Raw genomic sequence first — 17642 nt, forward strand, 5'->3', positions numbered from 1 at the left:
ACAAATTTCATTTAGGAGGAGAAAGAGTGCAGCAAGAAAACGCTGATGAGCACAGCAACAAGGGAAGTAAGCAATAGTGAGTGGTTTTATATTTGTCATTTGTCATTTGTGGCCTTAAATGGTTCCACTAAAAACTTTTCATGGAAGCATCAATAGCAAGATACTGTGCCAAGAAAAACTTGATTTGGACACAAAAAAGTTCTTCCTTGGCACCGCCACCAAATTCTAGTGGGTGCTGTCCATGTTTTCCAAGCGTCAAAACATTCTTCCAGCATATCCCAGCGTAAAAATATGCCTTGTTAAATGGATCATCAATTATTTTCAAATTTTCAATGGGTTCTCACCCTGCTTCTTTCTACTCTCCTCAAATTCTTAAGTAACCACTACTTGGTGATACCCGCCCAAACGGACCCCACACATACCGTCAGGCCGTAGAACCATGTGATAAAATTAGGACTGAACGACCACGAATGACAAGCCATATAGTTTGTTTTTTCAATTCAATAACAGACGTGCCAAAGGAAACTGTTTTGAAAAGAGGTGGCTGGATCTTAAAAGTAATTCCCCAAATATCTTATTGACATATCTGGAAGTCAATGCTTGTGTATTTAAGCCATCCCAAACCACAGTGCACACAATGTAATGTAAGCAGCCATGTCTCTTTGTACTGCTCGTTTTCCTAACCGGTCCAAAGAACTCCTCATCAATAACAAATCTTACTTGCAATGAAGTATTGACCAAAACAGGCAGCGTAGGGATTCTGTGTTAGGCATGAATGGGAAACGGTTGACTACAAGACATCAGATTCCGCAAATAAATGCAAATCGGCTCGGTCAAAACACATCTGGCGCTCAAGCGGATCCTGACGGGACACGGGGGGCACTTTGTTATCATCTGAGTGTCAGAACAGAAGTCTTCTTTGGCTTCTCGTTTAGACAGAGAAGCCCAAACTTCCAGAATAAAAAAAACATCTAGTGTTGTTGTAATAAAACCACACAGACAAAAATCAAGCCAGGACTAAAACTTTGAAGAGCTGAGACAAGGTCTCCACCAAGAAAAGATTGAGGTCCGGGTGACTGGGGGGTGGGCTCTACACCCTGTGTGGTCAAATTTGGGCCAGCGGTCTCTGGAATGGCACCTCTCTTTGTGGCTATGAATTGTCATCCGGCTCAATGTGGATGAGCTCCCTTTGAGTGCATTTCCTCACATGGTTTCTCTGTGCCCCACCATGTCTTTTTACATAGTTCTCAGGTTGTGTGTGTGAGGGAGGAGGGGGGGGGCAGCTCTTTGACTTGCATTTTTATGTATGAAAAGTGCTATATAAATAAAGTTAAATTTGATTTAATTTCAGTTTTGGTATTCTAAGTGAAAATTCAAGCAAGATCGAGAGAAGCCCTACAAATGGTCTCAAGACCGATCCAGAGGCCAAAACCAACCTTGGGTACAATTGATTTTTTTCACAGATCATTTCAGGTTCATGTCAGGTTATGCTGACAAATATGACAATTCAAAAAAATTATATTTTGCTTTGTTTTTCCATGGCAAAAGAAAGGAAAAAGAACATTTTTGAAAAGACAGTGGTGTTCCCGCTGTGATACCAGGGTGAGGCGCCATGCTGTTCCGTTGCTTTTGTTGCAGATTTCACTCCTGTTTTTTTTTACCCCGCTGGGATCAATGTCCACAAGTGATGGTAATCACCACGACAACATGCAGCCGCACAGCTCATTAGTGTATGTGCATAGCTCACATCAGGATACTTGTCTACTTTTTAAAACAGGCACATTAGTCTTTGCCACCGCCTGATGAAGCGCTAGCATTGATCCAAGCAACGAGGAGTCGAGACTGCATGCTTAGCTTGCGGCAAAAGGTCCATGGTTGCACCAGAAAACAGTCACTTCCAAAGCGCCGGCCTCCGCCTCGCTCCTTTCTCCACTCTTGTAGTGCAGTCACATAATAAGATATGATTGCTGCTCAATCATTGTCTTTCTCAGAGCCCCGTTGGAGATGCCTGCACCCCGAATTGAGTCGGCATGTAAATACTCATTACTGGCGGGTGATAGATGGAGCCTTTCCCCCCCTGTACTGTGCAGTTGTAATAAACAATCAATGGGGAAGCATGTGTGCGCAAATCATGCAGTATGCCACCTCACTGCCATCAATATTCTGTATGAGTCGTGTTGTTTTCCACTCTCAGGGTTAATACTAATAGACCAGTGCAAAGATTGGACATTGCTACTCCACAATCCATACCAAATCGACACGATGGTGTTACCACTACTCTAGTGAAAACCTACACTAAGCTGTATTTTATAGCTCCAAAGCAGGGTGATCAGATTTTCAAAATTAAAAACCATGACATTATCATTTCACTGAAAATCAAATATACAATCATTTGTCACCCGGAACTATTTATAACAAAGTTAATCGTGAGTAAATCTGATGCCCGGTGGTTATTAGTTTAGCTCATAGCCGTTTCTTGCTATAAGCCTAGTAGGCGGTTGCCTAGGGCCCCCAAGCCACAAGGGGGCCCCCAAGGACCTGCCTGCTAGCGATTAAATATGGATGAGAATGGGAACGCAAACATGAATGTGAAAATAAATAGGACGGAATCTAACAGTTAAATTCCTTTGTAATTGGTTTATCGTATGAATCTCTATGACAACTGTGTGATTTATATACACGTCCCAAACAATTAGCTTTCTGACAAAAACAAACAACGAAAATCGGGACACTTGGATGAGACCGCCGTAAAAGTGTGACAAAACAATTGGGCCGGCCGGGCTTTGACTCTCAAATTGTGGTTAAACCAGGATGTCTGGTCACACGATTCCAGAGGCCAGTGATTTCCAACCAGTGTAGCTTGGCACATCTATTAGTTGGCTGTAAATGTGCCCTTGCATCTCAGTTTTCATGGGGAATCCTTGAAATGATCATTAAACAATGACACATAGTACGTGGCCCACGTTTGATGGTACAGCAAAAAAAAGCTTCACAATTTAGCATTAAACTACTACAAATTATAGCCCAAAAAAGGGTAATGGATTATTTGGGAAAATAATAATAAACAGTGATTTCAAGAGAGTCTGGTGCTAAAGTAGCAGTAAGAAATACTTAACAATCACTGGAAAAAAAGGGATGAACATACAGTAGATAATACTTTATTATTTCAATGAATAACAAAAGTCCTTTTTATGTCCTTAAACTTCATCCGCCCTGAGTTCAACGGCAGTTCGGAGAAGATGCTTCAAAAGGTCACAGGACAAAAGATAACACGTAATAAAACAGCTAATTATATTTAATGGACTGTGGCAAATACTCATTTAGAAGGTGATAGCTAATTTGAAAAAAATAATGAAATAATCTGCATCCAAATTACTCAAATAATTAATATGCATCTTAATATGTAAGGTTATTCGCAGTGATTAAGTGAAGTCGTAGCCTGTAGATGGCGCAAACAATGATTTGAAATGTGATGGTTTGTGTGTCTGTCTAGATGGACAGCATTCTTATGCATTTGTATAATGTAGACAGTGACCACTTCATGGATTTGCATTAATTGTGCTCACATTTTAGAATCAATCATCCACTTGTTGGCAAGCAATAGCGGTTGGTTTTAGGGATGGACGTATGACCAAATATCCTTGATCGACCTTAGGGACGTTTATGATCTAATAAAGTCAACAATTATTTTTTATATTATCCAATGCGTTTTCCATACCAGTTTTCCTCATTAGTGTAGTAGGTAAACACTCAGGGCCCTATTTTCATGTCTAACGCAAAGCACATTCTAACTCTGCAGATGGGTCGAGTTCACTTTTTTTTTCTTTGTATTTTGCGCCGTTGTGGGAGGGAACGCAGCCGACTTGTTTAATTAATCAACAATCCTGTCTACGCAAATGGCAGAGTTCTTAAGGATCTGTTTTACATTCCAAAGCAAATGCAAGTGTGGTGTCAAGTACAAGCTGACTGTCAAATGTAAAGCCACACAACAGAGTGAGAACATCCTTTGGTCTTGTTCGCTTTGGCTGAGTTGAGAAAAGAACGGAAAATACTATTAATCCTGCCTGCGGCGCTCTTTTTCTTTTCGGAGAATAATTCTGAGTCATATACCGTTCGAGTACTTTTCTCTATGAAAGATGATGTTTTCTTTGAGCTGGAGACAATAAATTGTCTTTTAGGTGTGGTAAGGGAGCTGCATTGCAAATCAAACTGCCTTTTGAGAATATTTGCAGCATATCTTTGTCACAAGCTGTAAATGGAATACAAATACTTTTGTACCTTACGCCATTCACCACACAGTGCTTGTGTGAGTGCAAATAAAAACATTTGGGACTTCAATGACTAATACCTGAGGCTGTCTGCACTGCTGCTGCACAATGATTAATATGTTGCCTGAAATGATGCACCTGCACTTCCATCCCACGGCAGATTATTATTAACAACAAAAGGCAGGAGACAAATTTATTAGAAAACACAAGGTCTTAATTAGGACCCTGTTGCATTGTCGTGAGTGAGGAACACACTGCAGACTAAACAATAAAAATAAGTCTTGCATAAACAAACAGCAAGCTGCTCTTAAAGACTGAGCATGCAGTGATTGTGTTTACAGATGACAACGCATTGTTTGGAAAGGAAAGAAGTAGCGTAAACATGCGCAGTAATGCAAAACACGAGACAACACAGAATAGAAAATGGGCTCAATATTAGATTACTGTACAGTGCAACTGAAATGAATACATTAAACCAATAATAAAAAGACTGTGAGTAAATGAGCTTTTTTTCATTATGGCCCTGGTTGATATATTTTGCTCTGCTGCCGGCCGTTTGTGAAATAACTACAATTTCTTCAACCGTTCTTTGCAGTTGAGAGGCTGCATCAAAGTCTTCTGTATGCTCTAGCATAAATAAATAAAACATAAAAACGTATAAATATGTCTTTGAGACACTTAAAGCATTTAAAATAGAACATATTTATACATTTTTGATAGCAAATGAGTTAATAGGCTAAATTGAAAATTACACAAACTATTTTTCAAAAAAACTTTAAAATCATTTAAAACTAATATTGGCAAATAACCCTTAAAATTATTTACTTTACATTTTTTGTTTGGCAAAAAAAAAAAAAAAAAAATCCAGAAATTCACTAGGGCTTTGTGTCAATCTTAGCGCGTTATAGAATTAGCACCAAAAAAAAAAAGGCAAATATGTGAATAGCAAACTGTGAATAGGTGGCGGATTACTGTAAATTTGTGAATGGTTTGCCCATCTGTTTGTTGGTAGGCTACTTCCTGGTTCATGAACGATACCAAACAGATGGGTGGGGCCATTATGATTCTGGGGAGAATGAAGTATCACACTGCAGTGGTACCTTTAACCAGATGTTTACTAAAATGTATTTGGTTCTTCATTGGCCCATGCACTACCCCGCTAAAGTTGCTTTAAAAGTTTGTTTGTTTTTGTCATAGTATGCAATTTATTACTGTCAAAAAGATACAGTGGAACATGGCATTAAACAATAAAGATAGCAGTAACTTTTGCAACATAAACAAGTTGACAATAGGTTATTTTTTTTACACAAACATTACATTATAAAACACAAAAACACACTTCTGCATAACTAGGTTGTTTTAAAACAAGTTGCATGCACCAGTTTGAGCCTGATAGTAACACTCCCGCTTGAATGGAGATGATATTCAGTTTAAATTAAAAAAAAACATAGTAAAGTGCATTTGTAAAGTTATCAAATATATCAGTTATCAAAATATATCAGGGGTCATTGAAGATTCAAAAATTTCCATAAATATGACTATACGTTTGAATGCTTTGCTATGTGCCCCCGTGATTAGCTTGCAACCAATCAAGGATGTGTCCCACCTCTTGCCGAAGCCATCCCGGGGGAGGCTTCCTGCTCACCCACATGTGGAAAAGTGCTATCAAAAATGGATGGGTGGATGTTTGAATCTAGATACTTATTTTATTGCGTTGGAAGGACTATACAGGACTGAATGCCAAGGGATAGACAAGTAATTTATGGACGGCCACAACAATGGTTCATGTCGGTTCAAGTGCAGCACTTCATTTTTAGTTATTTATATATATTTTTTTTTACATCAATAAGTCATCACATAATCCATTAAGCACCCTTGAAAGCTATCAGATATTGCCATTGTTTTGGTTACTTCTATTCTGGGCTCCATTTAAGTCTTGCCGCACCTGCAAAATGACCGACAAGTATAGGAATCCTCTGGGTTTCAAAATAAAGAGATTTTTGAAACAAAAATTTTTTGGGGATGTAAACAATATGAATTAATGCAAACAACTAAATGGCTTCAATGTCTCTTTTTTTTCTTCTTTTTTTTTCTTCAATGTCTCTTTTTTCATTGTTTTCTTCAATGGGACTTGTCTGCTTACCTGAGTACTTATCTTAACCGAGCAAATAATCCAAAAACTTCACGGGCATTGTTGTTTCCAATGACTGTTTAACCACACCCTTTCAACAACAAGTCACAATCACCACAAAGTGTAGTTACAAGGTTTTTCTCTGGACTGTGACAATATTTACATGAAAAGATAACTGCTCTCTAAACAAAATGCAATCACCCAGGAAGAATTAATTAGTATCCTGTCTTAAATGTCTCGTTGAGAGTCCTCCTTGTTAAACGCTATTATTCTGAAAACGCTTCCCTCCCTGCAGCGGGCTCTTAAACTGAGAACGTCATGGCCACTGAAGCAGTGCAACAATTGCTGAATGGAAAACGCAGTAAATAAAAAAATGGTCCCCGTGGTAACTCAGGCTGCGGAATATTCGATTTATAAAAGCCTTTCAACATATGCATAATTGCAGACATGTGTCGTATGTCATCCATATTAATAACAGCTCGTGGTAGCACCGTATTTTTTTTCCAATAGAAAAGCACAATAAGTTGCACACGTTCACAGGATTTTCTCTACACTTGTCATACGTCATGTCTATGTGCTTGCACTAAAAGCCAATAAAAGTCCCAACTTTGCATGGCCGCAATGTTATTTACAGTAAAGACCTTAATAGGTCTGAATTTCGCCATTTTAGGGGAATTACAAAGAAGAGACATTTACATGCATCTTATGGATGACAATATTAAAGAAAGACGAGTACGTCCTGCATTAAATGTCCGATACCCTTTCTGCATTTTATTCTATGCTCGTTTCATTTGAATCCAATGCACGAGAATTCCAAAGTGCGTCCAAATGAGTCCGCCGGGCTCCTGTGAACTGAATATAAAGCTGCAAATGACCTGTCTGTTGGAAATGATGTTCACAGTAAACGCGGGAACTACTTTTACTGTTCTCTCTATAATCACGCACACGCTCGATTCAGCTTCATTCCATTATGGCTTTATTACGAAATACGGCCGTGCCAAATTAAATGTTGCCAATTTAAAAGACACATCAGAGTGTGATGAAAGAGTACACGTCCTTTCTAGTGATCTTTTTCCCTCCTTTTTTAATTTTTTTTTTTTTTTGGGGGAGAGCTCAGTTATTTTACCGATTTGACATGTCATCCATCATCATTGCTCTTTTTTTTTTTGTATGTGAGTGAGTGTGTGTATGTGCGTGTGTGCGTGCGAGTGTGTGTGTATTCATTAGTTCACCTAAAACCTATTAAAAAATCCCATACCGTTCACCTAAACCGAACACTTCCAGCCAGAGTCGTGAGGCCGTCAGGAGACCCGAGGAAGGACCAAAGAAAAGAAAGGAAAGTGAAATCCAGCACCGACCAGACACCACCCACCAGGCCGCCTCCTTTTTGACCAACACATACAGTTAAACGTACGCTAGCAGCCAAGCATGCGTGCACACAAACTCAGGCTCCTGCTCCTTTGGGAGTGTGTTTGTGTTCTCCAGAAGGCAAAATACAAATGTGTTCCTCTGCCTCTACGGGCCTCTCAGTCTGCTAACAGAAGACAAGTTGACCCCAGCGGCCTTCTTTCCTGGTGTGTTGAACATCTGAAAAATTCACCTTCACAGAACGAGAAACTGGTAGGCTTTGAGAACTCCCTAAAACCCAAGACAGGTGGAACGTGACTGTCACGTTTATTAAACTCAAGCAGCAACAGTATAAAATAATTTGATGAATTGAAGTTCACTCATTAGGTGACTTTTTGAAATACATGCATTCTTCCCTCACTATATTGCAGTTAATCTTTCTTTGTTTTTTTACCATAGGTTAGGGCTCCAGACTAACATTTATTTTATTTTTTATTAGGAGCTCATTGGCCCCTAGCCTGAAATTCTAGGGGTACAAGAAGATAATTTAGGGGTGCACCCTATAAATCAACTTGCAAAGTAAATATTCATCCCACTCATTTCACTATATTGCTGATAAATGGGCTGAAGTGTGGAGAAGAAGTATGATAGCAACAAAAATTATTCAAGAATATGATTTTTTCATAATTTTTTTATTTGCAACTTTCTGGTTGCACTGGCGCAAATAAATGAACATTTTAGTTGCACTGTCTCAACTTTTAGGGACAAAATGGCACCATTTAGGAGCAGTCTAACGTCCTAGGTTTGCATTTAGCAAAAGAGAGCCACATTCAGTGTAGTTTTTCCACTTTCAAATATGATATCATCAATAATAATAATAATAATAATAATAATAATAATAATAATAATAAAGACCCCCTAATTAAAAAAAAAATGCAGGCAGCAACCAGGGTTATAATAGTTTTGGATTTTTCATTATAGTTAGTTTATATTTTGTTTTGACATTTGTTTGTTTGTTTGTTTTTAATTCAGTTTTTATTATATTTAGTACTAGTTTTAGCTGATGTTTAAATACAAACTCAATTCCCCAAAAATCTACAAATAAATTGTGGGGGGGAAAATGTATGCAATTATTTGGTGCCCAAGTGCCAAATTTGAATATTTTATTCAGAATAGAACATAGAGTACAGGTCAAAAGTTTAAACTGAGAAAATGTATAATTTTAAGGGAAAACTATGTTGATTTTAAATTGCATGGTGTCAACAAATCTTTAAAAAGTTGTGACAAGGCCATTTTCACCACGGTGAGGCATCCCCTCTTCTTCTTACAACAGTCTGCAAACGTTTGGGGATCAAGGAGACAATTTTCTCAAGTTAAGAAATAGGAACTGTAGATGATGATCACTTCAACCTTTTTGCAATTTTTAACTGGTAAACACCTTTCTGATATTTCTCCACTATCTTTCTGCGCAACATTGGAGGAATTGGTGATTCTCTACCCATCTTCGATTCTGAGAGACACTGCCGCTCCGATAAGCTCTCTTTATACTCCAATCAAGTTGCCAATGGATCTCATTAGTGGTAACTGGTCTTCCAACTGTTTTTTTTTTTTATAAGTGCAATTGACTTTTCCAGCTTCTTATTACTACCATTTATTACTAGCATTTTTAACACTCAATTCCATTTTCCCGCGGGGAAGCTTTTAAACAAAGGCTGAAGAACGCAGCAATCACAGGTTGTCTGACTTGTTTTCAACTAAAAACTTTTACATACATAAAAAAAACCATCCCTGTGGGTGTAACATTTGACTCACTCGCAGCGATGCTCAATGGGAACCATATTAAAAGGTCGTGAGAGACGCGCGTGACCGTTTCAGACCTGGCTTTGATTACAACCTGCACAATAAAATGGGAGGCAGCTGAGGGCCCGAGTTGGAGCTCCTTAGCGGCTGCCGACAAATTGAGAAAGACCGGAGAGCTCTTTATCAAATGCACATGGGCATTTTTGAGAACACGCCGGCTTGCAAACATCGAAAACAACAAAGGCACAAGAGGAAAAACAGTTCTCTTTCGCAAAAGGAAGAAAGAAAGACAAAAGTGTGCCGGAGGCAAGATAGGTCTCGCGGAATCCTAACCCAGATCGAGCTATAAAACAGCAGTAAAACTCCCCGCAATCAGCAAGTTGGTGTTTAGCCAGCAGTAATATGTCACAGCTTCATTGGGCCCCTAATCTGATCAGTCTTTACGGTTGCGTTTGCTATTAGTGTCATCTATTGTCATTTGAGGTGGCATGATGGCAGCCCGTGGCACTGACCTCTCCCACAGACGCCCGATTGAGTTAGGCATCGCGCCTTCTTCTGACATCACAATCTATCTGAGACGGCGCAGGAAATGTGCAGGGAAGCACAATTCGTATCAAGCTGATGTGGACCGCTTAAGTCATTTTTTCAAGCACTTATTGGTTGCCTATAAGGAATGGGGTGCCTAGCTTAGATGATCTTGTTTTTGTGCAAGACAGTTTGCTGCTCTTTGCAATACTTTTTTTCCTATGTGGCTAAATTTTTGTTGTTGTTGTTTTTTAAAAGCCCCAATAGTAAAACAAAATAATAATAATTTCCAGTCACTAAAGTACGGAAGCGTATTGTATTCACTTGAACGAAAAAAAAAGTCCTGTTTTTCTGACAAATTTTTGGGGAGGAGCGTTGTTTTTTTGAATATTTTTTCCCTGTTTTTTTTAATAGATATTTTTTCAGTTTTTTTAAATACATTTTTTTTCAGTTTTTTAAAAAAATATTTTCCTCTGTTTTTCTGAATATTTTTTTTTCTGTTTTTTGGAGTAATTTTTCCCTGTTTTATAAAATAATTATTTTTCTGTTTTTTTTATTTTTTTTCTTTCTGTTTTTCTGAAAAAAATATTTTTAAGGGGTTTTCCCTCAGAGATTAAGGAACTACGGAAGCATATTGCATTCACTTGAACAAAAAAAAAAGTCCTGTTTTTCTGACAATTTTTTGGAGGGAGCATTGTTTTTTTTAATATTTTTTCCCCTGTTTTTTTTTTTTTTTAATAATTTTGTTTTCTGTTTTTTTAAATATTTATTTTCAGTTTTTTTTTTAAAATTATTTTCCTTTGTTTTTTTGACAGAAAAAAAATCAGTAAAACTGAAAAAAATATTCAGAAAAACAGAAAAAAAAAATACTCAAAAAAACAAAGCAACCCAAAAAAATTTGTCAGAAAAACATGATTTTTTTTCCCAAGTGAATACAATACGCTTCCATACTAAAGAACACAAAGTACCTAAAATTTTTATTTTTCCCCCCTTTTTCTATTAATTGATATTAAGCTCCAATATAACACAAATCCAAAACTAACTAATGTAAATGTGTATAAATAAATAAGTAATAAATAAGTGTACATGCATTATTTTTCTTGAAAGATGTTTTTAATATCCTGTCCCACTTAATAAGGAAAATAACTGTTTTGGGTTATGGGGTCATTGTGTTGCAACCGCAAATAAAATTAAGCTTTAATTCCGATGTTAAGTCTGATTGATACAGCCTTTATATTTGGACACAATATTTTTGCTGATCTATCTATATTCTGTCTGCCTTAATATGTCTAGTTCAGTGCCTCGTTGTTACCTCAGAGGGTTTTAGTGTAATTCTTTAAATAAAATGTGTTTAACAAAAATAGTTGCCGCTTGCATACAGCAGGAGGAGAGAGTATGTGATGAAGTTACGCTTGTGTCTCCCCCAAGAGGCAGAAGGCATCTGTGCGCTGAACAGACTTTCCTTCAGTGTGTCTTCCTCTCTGCTGTTCAATAGAAAGCAAAACCGTTACCAGTTGACCTTGGATTCTCCAAGCTTTTCCCCTTAGCTTAAATTTAACAACCTCCTAATTATGAGATTCGATTTTCTATGTATGTTTCACGTGGCATTTGTTGCAGTCTTACGGTTGAAATGTCTTGATTCATATCTTGCCTTGCTACTTTCACGCAACAGTAAAGCTATGAAATTTCTGAATTGACACATCTCGGCAGTCAGTTAGGAATTGTGGAAAGGAAAAAGGAAGGATAACATCTCTCAAGCTGTGAAGAGATGCCTATCCCCTTCCTATATTTTCACAGCAAAATGACCATGATTGTTATTCCCTTGCACTATTCATTTGATCTTGTTACTTCTCTACATGTCTAGGCGGGAACTCTGAACCCAACACCGCCACCACAACCTCCCTACCCTTCATGTCCACCCACCTTCTTCCTGGGCTGAATTAACTGGAAACATGCTTCCACCCTCTGATAAGTATCAGAGGGGACGGGCCGTAAGATTACTGTGCACCTCAAAAATGCTTCTATTTTTTTTTTTTATTATTTTCCATCTTGGCCTGAAGATAAGAAAAGTCTGAACAAATATGGCGTACAAGTCGCTGCTATAGAAGGTCAAATGCTTTTCCAGTATCCCGCTCAGAAAGGAAAACTTTTCCGATTCATTTAATACGACCTCACTTAATTGAGTCAAAAAGAATAATTTGGGTTTGACATGAGGTATGCTATGTTTTTATAAGCTGCTGGCCGGGGAACACTTCCACAGACCTGACTGACATCGAGGTATGGGATGGAATTTGAGATTTGTGGTGATGGATGTCAAGGATGTATTAAAATGATCAGTGGTAAAAGGGCACTTTTTATATTATGCTAAAAAAAAATAAGGCATGAACTTTGCTTTCCCAGGGGCAAGAGAAAGCAGCATTGCAAAAAGTGACGATAGCAAAGGGCTTTTTTCAAAAGCAATTACAGTCATCAGCTGGGGCGGACTGGCCATCGAGAATGGCCGGTCCATTTTCGGGCATCTTATTTACAGTATATTTTCTTTGTTTTTGTGCCTTTTTTTTCTGTCATGGCAGTCAAGCAGGTTAGGCAGTGGTTTTGCATCACATGTAATGAGATGCTCTCCCTGACACTGGCAGTCACTTCAAGTCTAAAAATGATCAATGACGACCTCCTCTCCCACCCCCTCTCCCCTCTGACCCTTATCCAATGGTCAGGCTCTGCATCTGGAAGAGACATTAGGGCCTTTTCGAGCAGTTACGGGTGAGAACGTGACCAGACTGAAATCGGCACGTTACTGCCAAGCCACCGTAGTTGCTCACTTCCTCCACAAGTTTTTCCATCCAGGGAAAAGTCAGTCTCCAAGGTCTGACAGGTCATGGTTAGGTGATGTATGAGGCTAGAGACAGGGAATAAATAGGAATGTAATGTTTGCAGGGTTTTTTCTTATCACGTAATGTTCATTACAGGCATTTGGTTGGAGCTGAAGTCTGGCAGTTAATGCTTCTACTGGCTCGTGCATGATTGGACTGCTGGTCTGCATATAGAGATACATAACTAGGTAGCATATCAGTTCTTTTTGGACATATTAAGAACTGTTTTTCTTTTTCATTCATACTTTATAGAATCAGATGTTTGGGGAAAAGAATGTTATAAACATGATTGTCCTCTTTTCTACTTACTTACAAAATTCAGAGTATTCATCTCAAACTGAAATTGACCCAATGTCTATTATGGTCCAATCATCCAAGTGCTTTCCCAAAAGGTCCTCCCAAACTGGGCAAGCCACAGATGGCCTTCAACCTGATCACCTACTTCTGACGCCATTTGTCACGGAACAGAGAAGAGGTACGCACAACCCGGAGAAGAGTCCAGGTGTATTGAATTTCAGTTACCCGAACGGCTCAAACATCCCAGGGGTTATCGCGCAGAGGTTACTTGTCCCAAGGGTGCTTCTAAATGGGCACATTAGAGATGACCGTCCCACTTTGGACACCATTTGTCATGGAAGTCTGAGAAGCAGTACTTACAAACCTAGAGCCTACATGTATTGGGTTTCAGGCCTTCAACCCCGAAGAGCCATACAGACAATAGCGGTGACAGCTCGCCTGGTCACACACTCTCCACGTCCCGCCCAATACATTCATCCAACTTCTGGCACTGTTGTCATTAAATTCTGAGGAGTAGCACCATCGACTCTGATTTGAACCCATCTACCGTACATTGAGCATGGCACCACAGAGCCACAGGTGACTCGGGCATCTGGTTCGGATGCCTCTTGGACATCTCCCTGGGGAGGTGTTCCGGGCATGTCCTACCGGCGGGAGGCCCCGGGGACGACCCAGGACACGCTGGAGAGACTACGTCTCTCGGCTGGCCTGGGAACGCCTTGGGATCCCGTCGAAGGAGCTGGGTGAAGTGGCTGGGGAGAGGGAAGTCTGGGCTTCCCTGCTAAAGCTGCTGCCCCCGCAACCCGACCCCGGATAAGCGGAATTGAAGACGGAAAAACCACACAGCCAAGAATGGTTTCTGGCACGGTACGGAAATCACATAAACCGCCATAGTGATAGACCAGACATCGGCAAACCCCGGCCCGCGGGCCAAATACGGCCCGTTATGCGTTTCAATCTGGCCCGCCGAACTTATCCAATAAGGCTAGAAAAAAATTCAATATATATATATATATATATATATATATATATATATATATATATATATATATATATATATATATATATATAATTTTTTTTTTTTCAGCTCAGTGGCCGAGTGGTTAGAGTGTCCGCCCTGAGACTGGGAGGTCGTGGGTTTAATTCCCGGCCGGGTCATACCAAAGACTATAAAAATGGGACCGATTGCCACTCTGCTTGACACTCAGCATTAAGGGTTGGAATTGGGAGGTTAGATCACCACATGATTCCCGAGCACGGCGCTGTTGCGGCTCACCGCTCCCTCAGGGGATGGGTCAAATGCGGAGAACAAATTTCGCCCCACTTAGATGGGTGTGACAATCAGTGGATCTTATCTTATCTTATTGGATTTGGATTTGGACATTTACAGCAGGAGACGGCACGGTTTTGTGTTGAACACAGCAATAATGTCCTGATAGTCCAGAGAATCGGTCAATTCTTTTTTGAAAGAAAGCAGGGACAAAGAGTTCAGTCTATCAGTCAACATTGTGGCACTGTTGCGTGTTTTGATCCTTTTGACAGCTGGAGATAGTCTTTCTACATGTTGTCATGGGTGAGGTGAGGAGCGCGCATGCAGGAGACTGTTGATATTGGTGAATACATCCCCGGGGCGTGCGTCGAGCACTTCTATGAGCGTTTCCTCTTTGGCTTTTGGCTTCTTTTTGAGCTGCTGCACAAACACCGTGTGCTATGCGTCCCCCACGGAGATGGAAAAGTGGTCAGAGACGGATTGGATGTACGCGCTTTGTCCTCAGCGCGTGACAGGCAGCAGCGGCTATCATGCATGTGTCACACGTACTGTGGGCCCGGGTTAAAAATGGGTGGGCCAATGGAAAAAAATTCTTTAACTTTACGCCTTGAATTGAAATCTATTAATAATAGATGCAGTCACCAGGTTTGACAGATCACAGTGTATGTGCTATTATAATCTATTTACATTTCTCCTCCCACTTTGCCAAATAGTGTGTAAATGCTGCATCTTGCATATTCATAGAGGCAAACGTACTACTGGATTAGGGCTATTTTATAATAATCATAATAATAATAATAATACATTTCATTTAAAAACAGCACCTTTCAGAACACCCAAGGTCACTTTACAAACCATAAAAACACAGCAAAAGTTGAGCTAAAACAATAAAAATGAAGCTATTGGAAAAGCTGTTTTAAATATGTGGATTTTGCACATTTGAAAAACGCAGTCCTAAGTGCACACTATAAGTAAATTGGGTTGTACATTTATCTGTGTGTTTTTACTGTGCTATGAAGTCCAAATGCTCCTGGTCCGGCCCATCTGTCAAAATTTCAAACCCATTGTGGCCCGCAAGTCAAAAAGTTTGCCCACCCCTTTGATAGACCATTCCGTGGCATCACTTCACTAATCTCGGCACTGAAACGGTCCTCAGGATGGATGATAGTGATGTGAAAGTGTCACTTTAGCACTTCGCACAACGTCAGCACATTTTTAAATACAATATGTCACTTGACAAAAAACTGTAAAAAGTTCTAATTCCTAGTTCGGGAGAAAAATTGTTCAGTGCTTTCAAAAGAAATAAACAGCAACTCATTCAACTCCAAAAAATGAGTATTAAAAGTGAAATAAGGTGCCGGCTCAGAAGGAAAAAACGGGTAATGTTTCTGCCATATTAAGTCCAGTGACTCGCGGATCGTAAATACACACAAATAGCTGCGATCTTCAGATTCTTCCTTCTCCGTATGCCCTCAGGCAAAACTAATTAATGCAATGTCTAGGTTGTGTTTCTGTAGTAAAACCCTTTATTTGTAGTCATGCCTTGTTTAAATCCTTATAAAAATACGTTTTCTGGCTGATATAAAGGCATTCGCTGTCCAGTGTTAGTGTATCTTGTTATAACTTCTAATGCTAAGCAGTGCACATAATTCTAGATTACAATTTAAAACGCATGTTGTGATCACATCCTTGTGATGGAGGCCTTTTTCCAGGCGTGTGTGATCTCGCATGTAGCTGTATAATTGATCAACTATTCTTTTGTTGCTGGAAGAAAAGATCTCCCAGGAACAGCCTCCCACAATAAAGCATACCCAACGCCGGATATGGAACCACGCACAACACACCGTTTCAATTAGGACTTCATATTAAGCCCCCAGCAGGAGATCTAATTGCAAATGGTGTACAAGGGTGTCTTGGGGGGTCACACATCAAAAGTTGCCTGCATTATGGCTAAGGCAGAGATTTAAGGACCACAGTAATGGTTTTGAATGCGTTTGCCAATTTAGTGCCAACAATTTCTCAAAGCATTCTTACAGCTTTAGATCAACCCTGACACAAATGGATGTTTAGTGTGATGCATTACCCGTGTCAAATGGATTGGAAACGTTAACGAGGAATAGTAAGCTCGGGGGATCGACAGTGATGTCACATGAGCAATTAGGATTAGTCTTCATTTCAGTCCACTCAGGAAGTTTTTGGTTGCTGTTTGTTGTTGTGGGTTTTTTGCTCGAAACAGTAAACAGTGGAAATAGGGGCAGATACATTTCAACACAGATATGTACCATGATAGTAACGTATCATATATATATATCGTATACAGTTAAATGCCATGTACGTGCAAAACAAAATTTTACTGGAAATTTTACTAGTAACTTGACTAACTCAATGGGTGGGATATTATGTGGCTAAGCAGCGAGTTTTTTTATCCATGACTCACACTGTGCTCCCCTTAGAAGCCTAGTTTGAGAATTGCCCTTTTCCCCCTTTTCATTCGCCTCTCCTCTTTCCTCATCTAAAGAAATCATTTCCAGGACCATCTCTAACAACTCATGCCGAATCGTTTTGTCTCGTATTGTAATATTTTTGTTCAGGTTAAGGTTTGACCGCATCGACCGTAGTCAATATTGACGGAAGTTCATCTGTCAATGTAATTGTCAATCCATCAATAGGTTTGCCAATCCGTCAATAACAGACGTCCCATTTTGGTGACGGATTGACAGAAACATTGACGGATGCCATCATTTTGCTGAGCAATCAACGAATGACGGTTTGAAGGTTCGGCTTGAAATATTGACGAATTGACAATGACGGAAGGTTGTCCTGACTCTTGACGATTGCCAAATGATGGACATTCAAAATGTATTGACACGCCCACCTCTGGTTTAAACGTCTTTGCAAATATGTATGTAAATTGGTTTAAACATACAGACGCTCCCCAACTTACGAACGAGTTACGTTCCGAGCGATCGTTCGTAAGGTGAATTTGTTCGCAAGTTGCTTCAGTGCTATATTTTGTATTATAATTGATGTTTAAAGAGAATACGTACAATACTGTACTACGTATGTTAGAGAGAGAGAGCGAGAGACACACACAGTATGTACATGTACGTAATAAGATAAATAAAATGAAGTTG

At 39.4% G+C, this 17642-nt stretch overlaps 1 long non-coding RNA gene across 3 annotated transcripts in view; it reads right to left on the minus strand.

The window, feature by feature from the left end:
* Positions 1–17642, minus strand: part of LOC144049169 (uncharacterized) — an 88120-nt gene that overhangs the window by 19938 nt on the left and 50540 nt on the right. The window contains exon 5 of one of the 3 annotated variants that reach the window (XR_013293503.1): positions 12949–12967. The exons of the other annotated variants lie outside the window; for them this stretch is intronic. This is a non-coding gene — a long non-coding RNA (uncharacterized LOC144049169). Of the gene's footprint in view, positions 1–12948; positions 12968–17642 lie in introns of those variants that run through there. 3 annotated transcript variants of the gene reach the window in all.

Source organism: Vanacampus margaritifer, chromosome 3, assembly GCF_051991255.1.
Source record: "Vanacampus margaritifer isolate UIUO_Vmar chromosome 3, RoL_Vmar_1.0, whole genome shotgun sequence".
NCBI classification, from domain to species: domain Eukaryota; kingdom Metazoa; phylum Chordata; class Actinopteri; order Syngnathiformes; family Syngnathidae; genus Vanacampus; species Vanacampus margaritifer.